Here is a 9,782-nt window from a genome sequence, read left to right as displayed (position 1 = left end):
CTCAGTGTCTTCAGAGAGCATTTTGTTAGGACTGAAGGTTACATTTCCTTTGAATGTTCGGAAATAAAGAGAAGACGCATAGAAAATGAAACATCCGATGCAAAGAATAGATGATGGAGTTGCTCTGATCTTCTGAGCACGATCTTCTCATAATACAATCTAACTAACAAATAGCCTTTGTATACCTGCCCTTTATTGATCCTATCTGTAAATCCCTTCAGATAGTACACAAGGGTGGCCTCTAGCTTTCATTATATGACAAAAGTACAAACGAAACTCGCTTTTTGCTTTTGACAAGCTTACATGTGCAAACCAAAGTACCTGTAGTACCTGTGTACTTGCAACACTGCCTCAGCTATTCACAATATGGGATTTCTTTGCTCATTGTTCAAACCATCATTTTTAAATCGGCAACAAACCAGGAATGCTATTGGAACCACAGCTTGTTGCTGAGGAACAGAAGATATCTATGGTCTATTCACAAAAATCTCAGTAGTGCTATGGCGGTAAGCAAAGAAAACGTACATACAATATCAGAGATCATTGAATAGCTAACATATCTCTAAACTACACTAAACTGAAGGCATTGTTTTAATTATCCATCACACACACACACACGCGTGTACACACACACACACACCACACACACACACACACACACACACACAACACACACACACACACACCAACACACCACACACACACACACACACACACACACACACACACACACACACTTTTCCAAAGAATGCCAGGGCCCATTGCTGCGTTTGTCTTTTTGGGAACGTGGTCTAAAATCAGCGGGTACGAGCGTTAATCCTCCTGGACAAATGACACCCTTGGTTTTCTGCTGATGCCAGGGCCCTGTAGTTAAAGGGTCGAGCTAGGGCCGGGGAACAGGCTACAGCTGAGAACAACACCTGGAATCCCTCACCGGCACCAAGAAGCTCTGAACGAAAACAAATGTCAACACGCCCCTCCAGAGAACGGCAGTGTTTACCCTGGCGGGATGAAGTATTGGCTACCACCAGCTGCTCTTCTGCTGGCTCTGAAACCACCACCCTCAACTTTGACTGATATTTCGGATATTTCTGCATCCTTATTATTATGATTTATTTTTTTGAAAACTGAGATTTTTCAATGTCCAAATGAATTTGTATTTTGTGAACCGCGTAAAATCAAATATAATAATGTGGGCTGCACCTGTCTTAACAGTGATAGTTGCCTGTACATGACCAAAAAGGGTTCGCAACCTCAATGCGCTTCATCTGGCAGTGCAAAGTGCTCTTTTAACCTGCTGTTATCCCGTTTTTTCTTAGTCCAAATAGGGACAGGTTGCTTGACTATGGCCCCAGGGAACTATGTTCACCAGATGTATGGCAAATGATGGGAACAGGACAAAGGATCCTATTTTCACCTGCTCTTTCCAATCTTCATAATGGGTCCCTGAAAGAGATGCACCCCAGATTAGTATTTTCTAAATATGACATAAGCTGTTGTCCAAAAGTAGTTTTTGCTTAGGAAAGTTCCTAACAGTGAAATTCCAAACAAAAATACTGATTCGGATTCATGTAGATAAATATGACTGAACAGGAGCGGGAGCAACGATTCTCATGGGTGACAACCATCTAGTTTCAGTATTTGGAATGGGAGCCTTTATTTAAAAATGTAATTTCAATATCAACCCTGGTAAGGAAGTTGTATTTTTCACCGGGTTGCCCTAGTTTATACAGCCTGCATGAAGCAACACGGTAAGTATCTAAGTAAGTATCTATCTATTTTTGTTGTTGAACATTGCAGTTTCACCACAGGAGACCCATGTCCATAACCTACGTCTCTGCATTATGTTGTAGCCTAATGTAGGCTAAGTGCAGTCAGATCTCTAAGCACCACGGTGGTCGTATTCCTTATGAACCCCCAAGTCCTTATGAATTCTCCTTTACATCTTTCCTTGACCTAAATGTGATTTTCCATTGAGGTCGAGGAGAAGAGGTTAGGAAAGGACACGCATTATTATTTTTTCTACTATTCGACCGCAGAGACAGTTTATAGTCACAGCAAAATCATTTGCCGTGACTGACAACTCAATGTCGAAATGTCCAAACAATGAATGCAGTGATATTAAAATTCTTCACCTAAAAAACGAATAGGACCTACAGGTTTTCAAGTAAAACAGGATAGGCCTACCATTTATGAATTATTTAAACTTGAAACGGGTCCAACTTTCCCGAACACAATAAAAGTTCAAATAATGTGTGCTATCAGAATATTGAACATAGGATCCCGGGAACATAGGACCTCTGGAACTTAAGACCCTGGGAACACAGCGGCACAAACGAGTATGGAACAATGAGACGGCATGAATGATAATATCTAACTGCAGTGTAAGGTGACGACATCTTTGGATTATCAATTTTCCTTAGGTTTGCTAAAAAGAAAACGACAGATTGGCCAAAATTATTTAACTATGATAACTTCATAAGCTTTGGTTCACTAACTAAAAACAAGCGAAAGTGGCTGCTCGAATCATTCCATCTTGTATTGATAGCCTATTGTTTATGATCGGTCACGCCTGCTTTATGGTATTACGTCGACCAAAAGACCCCTGCATAGCGGGATCGCATCATAGCCTAGATAGTCACAAGATTATTCAGATAGTCACAAGATTATTCGAAATGAATATTCATCACCAGCAATCGAGAACCTTTACCATTCCAAAAGGACGTCAGACTCAGAACAGCAATTGCGTAGCGGTACACCTCATGACCCTCGAGGTCTCAGCCTACGAGGCGTAGTTAGGTGTGTGTCAATCAAGCATGCAACTCACACTCCCACACATTCCTGGTCACAGTCGACAGATTTTTGACCAAACATTAATATTGATGAGTTTGTTTATTTAAGTTTATTTCAACTCAAATAGTCAGAACGTTTATTCACGGTTAATGAGACAATAAACTTCAGATCATGAGCATTTTTGCTTTAATTTAATATTACGTAGACCGACAAAACCGAGTAGGACTACAGCTAGTTTATTTTCTTGTGGGCCAACTTTGGGTAATGGTAAGTTTGTAAGTAGGCTATAACATTCTAACCGCTTCACCCATTCGGCAGCGTGACTTTTAAGCATGGCTCGCTGTGGCTATGTAACGCAGAAAACACCGGAAAATATCACTTTCGTTTGTGTACTTACCCTAGAAATAGTTAACGGTGTGCTGAAATCCCGTCCTCCCACAAGGCGAAATCCCCAAGGTGAGGGTCCCTCAAGTGTCACAGTCTGGGGCATATTCGATTCGTGGTTTAGTTTGTAAAGGCACACACGTCCGAGCTAGCCAAGGTCCGAAAATATAGAAAATGTTAGGTTTGGTTTTGTGAAATAACCTTGTCGGCTTTCCCAGCTTCTAGGCAACACTATTTAAGTTGCTTAAAACTTTAAATAATGAACCTCCTCTTACGCGAGATGAGGGGTTGTGTCTGCAAAGCCGACAACCCTTCCTTTCTCACTCTCAGCGAGTGTGGGAGGGACCCGGGGAGCTCGTTAGACGTTCTGTGTTAGGGCAGTGCTGCCTCACTGAACATAACGGGAAAACTCAGTCAGCGGAACTTTCTCAGAAATAACCTTATTAGCATGCACATCACAGTAGGCTTACAATGCAACGTACGCGATTTTGTTTGGACTAGTAGACTTGTTCACCTATTCAACTGATATAGTTGTAGCCTGTCTGTCGGTACGTGATGATCATTAGTAGATTAAACATAGCCACATGGACAGTTAATGCAGAAATATACTCAATAAAAACGATTAAACAAGAACAAGGGTATGCAATAGCGGAGATTCTCTGCGGAAAAGATGAATTGATAATTTTTCGCAGTTCTGAACAGCACACCATATTACGGCGTCACATGTGTTAGGCTGATTGGCTAAATAAGTTTGTCTGTCAAAGTAATTCCTTCCGCCCAGTGATATCGATGTGGACAGCCAGAGGTCCAGACTGATCTGTGTAGCGAAACGGAATATGAGGTCACTTGATCAGGATGAACTCCAGCCTAATGGGTTGGGCATCTATTGTAAACTGCCACTGAAACATCACTTTTGAAGCAGCACTTGAGATGCATCACTGAAAGAAAAAAACAACGATTGGATCTGTCACGTCATGTGGCATTAAGTTGTTTAATCTATTTGAGTATATTAAGTCTTAAAACATACTTTGCTGTATGAAATTATCTGTATTAACAAAAAATGTGGTTTCATATCTGACAAGGTCCATGTGTACTTATGATTTGATGAAACTAAACTTCGAATCCACATAATAAAAATGTTCATTTTATTTTCAAAAAAAGACAAACAAAGGAGTAAATTTAATTCAGTTAGTAAGACTCTTCATGATGAAGATTCGCTTATACAGCCATTCAATGAACAAATCAAAGGATATTTGATTTGTTCTGCATGAGATAAGACAATTTGAACTGTTTGTATTTAGAGACATATGGGCAAATATTTCAGATATGTCTTCAGATCCCGCCACAAATTTATGCGTGGGCCCAAACCATATAATGCGTATTGACATATAATACCTTCGCTGCACACAAACGTGGTGGGTTTCAGTCTGTTTTACTGTACAGGTTTTTCTAAGGTTGCTTTCAGTTCAGCTCAAGTAAACCTATAGATGTTCCTCAGCTATCTCCCAGCACTGAGGGTTAGGGTTAGTATTATCGCTTTTAGCAGTAGTGACGACAGCAGTAGGCTATATAGCGGCGTCCACAGTATCACGAGTTCAGGAACCTTTGTGGAACACGTTGGTGAGGACACAGAGTGACTTGTGGGAATAGAGGTGCCCCTCGCACCGCTGGTTCTGTTAAAAGCCTTGTTTTCTCACCTTACAGTACAAACATGCATTATAGAAATAAGTGGAATGCAGCCAATCAAAGTTAACAAGGTTTCACAGTCAGTAAATATAAATACCATCCATGAGATAATTGGCTTTATGTGTGCATGTGTGTGTGTGTGTGTGTGTGTGTGTGTGTGTGTGTGTGTGTGTGTGTGTGTGTGTGTGTGTGTGTGTGCGTGTGTGTGTGTGCGTGTGTGTGTGTGTTTGTGTGGTACATATGGCTGCCATTTATATTGTTGTTCAGTTTATATTCTTTCTTCTATACATTTATTAAGTCCCTACCGCTGCAAAATATCCTATACTTGCCAAGAAAATAGAAAACAGGAGCCTATAAGATACCTAACTGTTAGATACACAACACACACACACATAACCACAGGAAATAACCTTGGGTCTGGATATAATTTTTTGTTCTTGCCTTTGCAGAGGGCTTTTTACCTTCTGCCCTGTGGTCCAGACAGTGGCGGAGCCAGAATAATTTTATAGGGGTGGCCAGACTGGGACCAAAATTTTCATAGTGGTGGCCACATAAATCAGAAACATGATTGTGTTTTCATTAAGCATCTAAAGTCGGCTTTACCTGATAGTATTAGGCCTTTTCATACCACTGACATGGTTACCAGGCAGCGGAAAAAACAACTAGTTTATTCTAACTATTCTAGTAGTCCCAGTCCCCAATCCCATTATACTAAATTGATGGAGTTAATTCTAGAGGGTACATCTAGAGAAAATAAGTCCATTATTTTAGTGTCTCATTTTTTTTTGCGATTTTCACTGGCTACAATATTGCATCGGTCAGTTGTCAAATTTGCTGAAGAAAATGTTAAACTTCAATAATTGTTCATAGTCAACTTATATAGTGCATTTATTTAAGCTCTCAACAGCATAACCATACAGCTTCGCCTTCGCCACATCGCCGGGAAAACACGGCACACGCAAAGTACATCCATGGAATCAGCCGTTCAAAACCAGTCTGCATGAATCGTATGACAACTGGATGGCAGGGGATGCGGACAAGGAATACACTGCAGGGGAGAACATGAGAGCCCCAGCTCGCCGCATAGCCTGGGTGCTTTAAGCATGGAATAAGCTGGATACGGAGTGGGTGAAAAACTATGTGTGTGTGTGTGTGTGTGTGTGTGTGTGTGTGTGTGTTGTGTGTCACTCTGTTCGAGCCTGCATGAGAGTTCAATGTTGTCATTAGCTGCCTGTTAGGCTACGTCTTTCTGACCAATCGCAGTTCAAGGCCGACCTGGGCTGCAGGCTATATTCGGGAGGGGCGCTCAGTTAACTCCCATCTAGACAAAATCGAATTGGTTGCGACGTTGACCCGGCGCCCCCCGAAAAGTTAACGGGCCACAGTGAATTCTCCCAACTCTCCCGATTACCACACAGGCACGCACTGCGTGTGCGTGCGTGCCTGTGTGTGTGTGCAGGGCAGGCGTTATTCAATTGCCTGGTAAACATGTAGCCTAGGCTACGGTAATATTCATACTGGTTTAAATAATGCATTTGATAGGCTATTTCCCATCGTTGCTGAGCAAGAGTTTTGTTCGAAAGTTCAGTGATAGAAAACAAATATAGCCCGGCTATTTACGTTTTACGGTACCTGTCATGCACCTACCCGATGTCAAGTGGACCGGGTTGAATTCACTGCGGGTCTCTCTTATATCCATCTTACCAAAGATATTTTGGTACTGTCCTTCTCAACACTCTGATCTCACTAAAAGGCTAGCAGCACGAAACAGCATAATCGACGAGATGCACTATGCATAGAGAAGAAAGAATACCGACGTTGAATTTGCAACATTTTGCAACTAATTATTCTAAATCTGCCCATACATGGACACGGCAGAATTTTGCGGTTTTCACACGCTACAATGTTGCATCTGTGGCTGCTGGTAATTCAATCACAAAGAAGTAAACTCTACTCGCATTGGAAGCTCCCGTTTTTGTGTTGCAGTAAAAATGCGTCCTTAAGGGAACGACGGCTATGCGAAAATAGCGTTTCGATTTTTTTTTTTTTGCCCCGGTCGTAGGGGTGGCCAGCGGGGTGGCCGAAGTTTGACCAATGGTGGCCACGGCCACCCCTGGCCACCACGTGGCTCCGCCACTGGGTCCAGAGTAGTTAACCTGAGCACAGCAGCTGCAGTGTACCAAGCCTAAGCCCTTTTCCAATGATCTCAACCACTATAGAACCATGAACAGCCCCACACTAATCAACGTGTTGCTTAGTGTGCGTACAGGAATTTAAGATCATTGTATATTTGTATAATGATATAAGCATTCAGTGTGTGATTCTGATTATCATAATGATGAATCCCACATATTATTTTAATTATAATAGCCTACATTTTTTAATTTTTACAACCATTCATTCAAATGTTTTCGTTTGCGAGTTATACCATTGGAATTAATTTCAATGAGCCTGGGAGTAATCAATTGAATCAATTGAATACATGGCCTGACCATGGGGGCCTGACTGTAGTTATTTTCACCTTGTTCTCATCTCTAAAAAAAATGGAATCCTGTCAGAAAGGGACTTCCTGGTTGCTCTGTGGTAAACGAGCGTGTTCGGTGCATGGTTCGGTGGCAGCAGTTATCGACTTGGCTTTCGCGAGTGCGGTAAACGTTCCCATGGTAATAGCGAGCTCTACCAATCAAAGACTTCGTGTTACACTTTAGGATCGTGGGTAGTTAGTGACTTTAAATGACATCGCGAATGAGGCATATTTTTCTTAAAACTTTTCTTTAAATTGTGGTTACGACTTGTGGCTAATATCAAAAACCTCTATGAAGAATATGAAATGGGATTTTCACTTCCGAACCACGATGCTGCGATAGTGTGACGTCAGGCTGTTTGCGGAAATTCCGTAGTGCAAAAGTCACGCGTACACCCTGTTTAGGCACGACCCAACAAACGGTAGCCGATGGTGTTCGGTAATCTACCACAATGTAGAGATGCTGTTCACTGTGCAAAAGCATGCTCTTTGCATGGACTTCCGAAGGATCACAACTTTCAGAACCGGGGACAGTACGAAGCAGGATTTTCAGATCGGTTAGCCTACTCCTCAAAAACGACTCAGTTCCCACTTTAATGGGATATACAGGATTACAACCTGTAACTATGCTTTATTAGTTGATGTGTTTAAAACAAACAATGTATCTCCTAAAGAGTGTTGACTAGAGTTGTTGGTCCTAACGGAGCTGTGCTCCAATTGCGAAAGGTTATTGTGTTGTGCAATATTTTCGTTCAACTTTCCAATGATCCTATTGCATCCACCGCGGCCAAGATCTATTTTGACCTTACTCAAAAGTTTGTGTGATCCAGGAACCAAATCCCAACACTTCTTCACTCAAGCCCCATTCCATGATGTAGGATCTCTAACGGACCCGCCTCAGTGGGCACACAGAGGTAATCACCAAAGACGGTCTCGCTCCCACAGCTGTCACAATGACCTTCATAAATGCCTTAAAGCAATGCAAAGTATTAAGGAACAGTTGGTTCCTTGGTCTAGTAGTGCATCAGTGTTTCTATTTAAGAGTAAAACTGTTATTGTTTTAATATATATGATGATGCTTCATTGTGTGACACTGTTAACACCTTGTGTTGTTGAAAACGTAAAATGTTGAGCTACCCCTGTCACTGTAACATGATTGCAGAATAATATGTTGGACCTGTTGGACCCCCGGACAGCTGTGTGCGGAGCGAGAGCGTCTTTGGTGATTACCTCTGTGTGCCCACTGAGGCGGGTCCGTTAGGGATCCTACATCATGGAATGGGGCTTGAGTGAAGAAGTGTTGGGATTTGGTTCCTGGATCACACACACTTTTGAGTAAGGTCAAAATAGATCTTGGCCGCGGTGGATGCAATAGGATCATGGGAAAGTACACTGAGGGATCACGTGAGAAACAAAGGTATACAACTCGGGCATGAATGTGTTTTGGCTTTTGTATTTGTTGATATACAGTACCGGAAACATTGTACTGAACTGAAATAATGTTATCTGGACTATAGGAAAGTGCACTTGAACACTTTTCCGAGTGCTGACTGTCAACTTTATTATGATGTTGGGTACCAAAAAAAATCTATTTTTCCTTTTCTAAATAGGAATCCAGGTAACGGTGGGATGTCTCAGCGTGGGCATGGAAACCATGTCCAGTTGACACGGTTACGGTGGCATCTCCCCCATTCATCTACACCTGTAAAGGGCCCAGGATTCAGACCCAGCAAGAGACTCTGTTTGGAAGAGGAAGACTTATCTGCAGAGTTTCAATCTGATCCGCTTGACTGATCGTATAACCCTGGGGATTCTGTTACAGAGGAATCCGAAATATGGTAAGTTTCATATTTGTACAACATGTTCGTCACTTATCAGCAGAGATGAGAAAAGTAGAGAGAGTTGGAAAGCTAATCCAAAAATGTCTTCTATCTTTTGTTTTATGTTAGGTTTGGTCCTACGTACGGTGACCGAAAGTCAGACGCGCTGCTTGTGAACAGGCAAGGCTGGTTACTGCTTGGGAGGCTGGTTACTGCTTGGGGGGGCTGGTTACTGCTTGGGGCACCCGCCAGGCAGGCAGACATAACTTCCTCAAAAAATGTCAAAATGTGGCAACCGCAACTCCCCCTCCCCTTTTTATGATTGATTCCCACAGCGCCCTCAAAGTTTGCATTGAAAATGAAAAGGTGTTATCCATCTGGAAGTGACAAAAGAAAGCAAAAAACGGCAACATGTGCCATGACTGCTAAAAGTCTTTCACAATATGTACCCTGTTTTTTTTGCAAATCTAAACATTTTAAATAAAATAATTTATATAATTTGATTTTGTAAATTTTTTCAATGGTGTCACATTGTTTATAATATAATGGTTATGTACACTGGTGGCAGGCCCCCC

The 9,782-nt window shown here is 41.9% G+C and overlaps 1 long non-coding RNA gene across 3 annotated transcripts; it reads left to right on the top strand.

Moving 5' to 3' along the window:
* Positions 1 to 7,698: 7,698 nt before the first annotated feature.
* Positions 7,699 to 9,710, top strand: LOC115547927 (uncharacterized). Of its 3 annotated transcripts, XR_003977448.1 has the most exons (4): positions 7,699 to 8,007; positions 8,218 to 8,301; positions 8,998 to 9,225; positions 9,337 to 9,710. It is a non-coding gene; the product is annotated as an uncharacterized LOC115547927 (long non-coding RNA). The 3 variants fall into 3 exon arrangements; XR_003977447.1 differs by lacking the exon at positions 8,218 to 8,301 and having other exon boundaries at positions 7,735 to 8,007; XR_003977449.1 differs by lacking the exons at positions 7,699 to 8,007; positions 8,218 to 8,301 and adding an exon at positions 8,322 to 8,804.
* The last annotated feature ends 72 nt before the right edge of the window (positions 9,711 to 9,782 follow it).

The sequence above is a fragment of the Gadus morhua genome, chromosome 7 (assembly GCF_902167405.1).
Source record: "Gadus morhua chromosome 7, gadMor3.0, whole genome shotgun sequence".
Taxonomy (NCBI): domain Eukaryota; kingdom Metazoa; phylum Chordata; class Actinopteri; order Gadiformes; family Gadidae; genus Gadus; species Gadus morhua.
The sequence above is the reverse complement of the archived record's forward strand: the minus strand, read 5'-3'. Positions and strand labels throughout refer to the sequence as shown.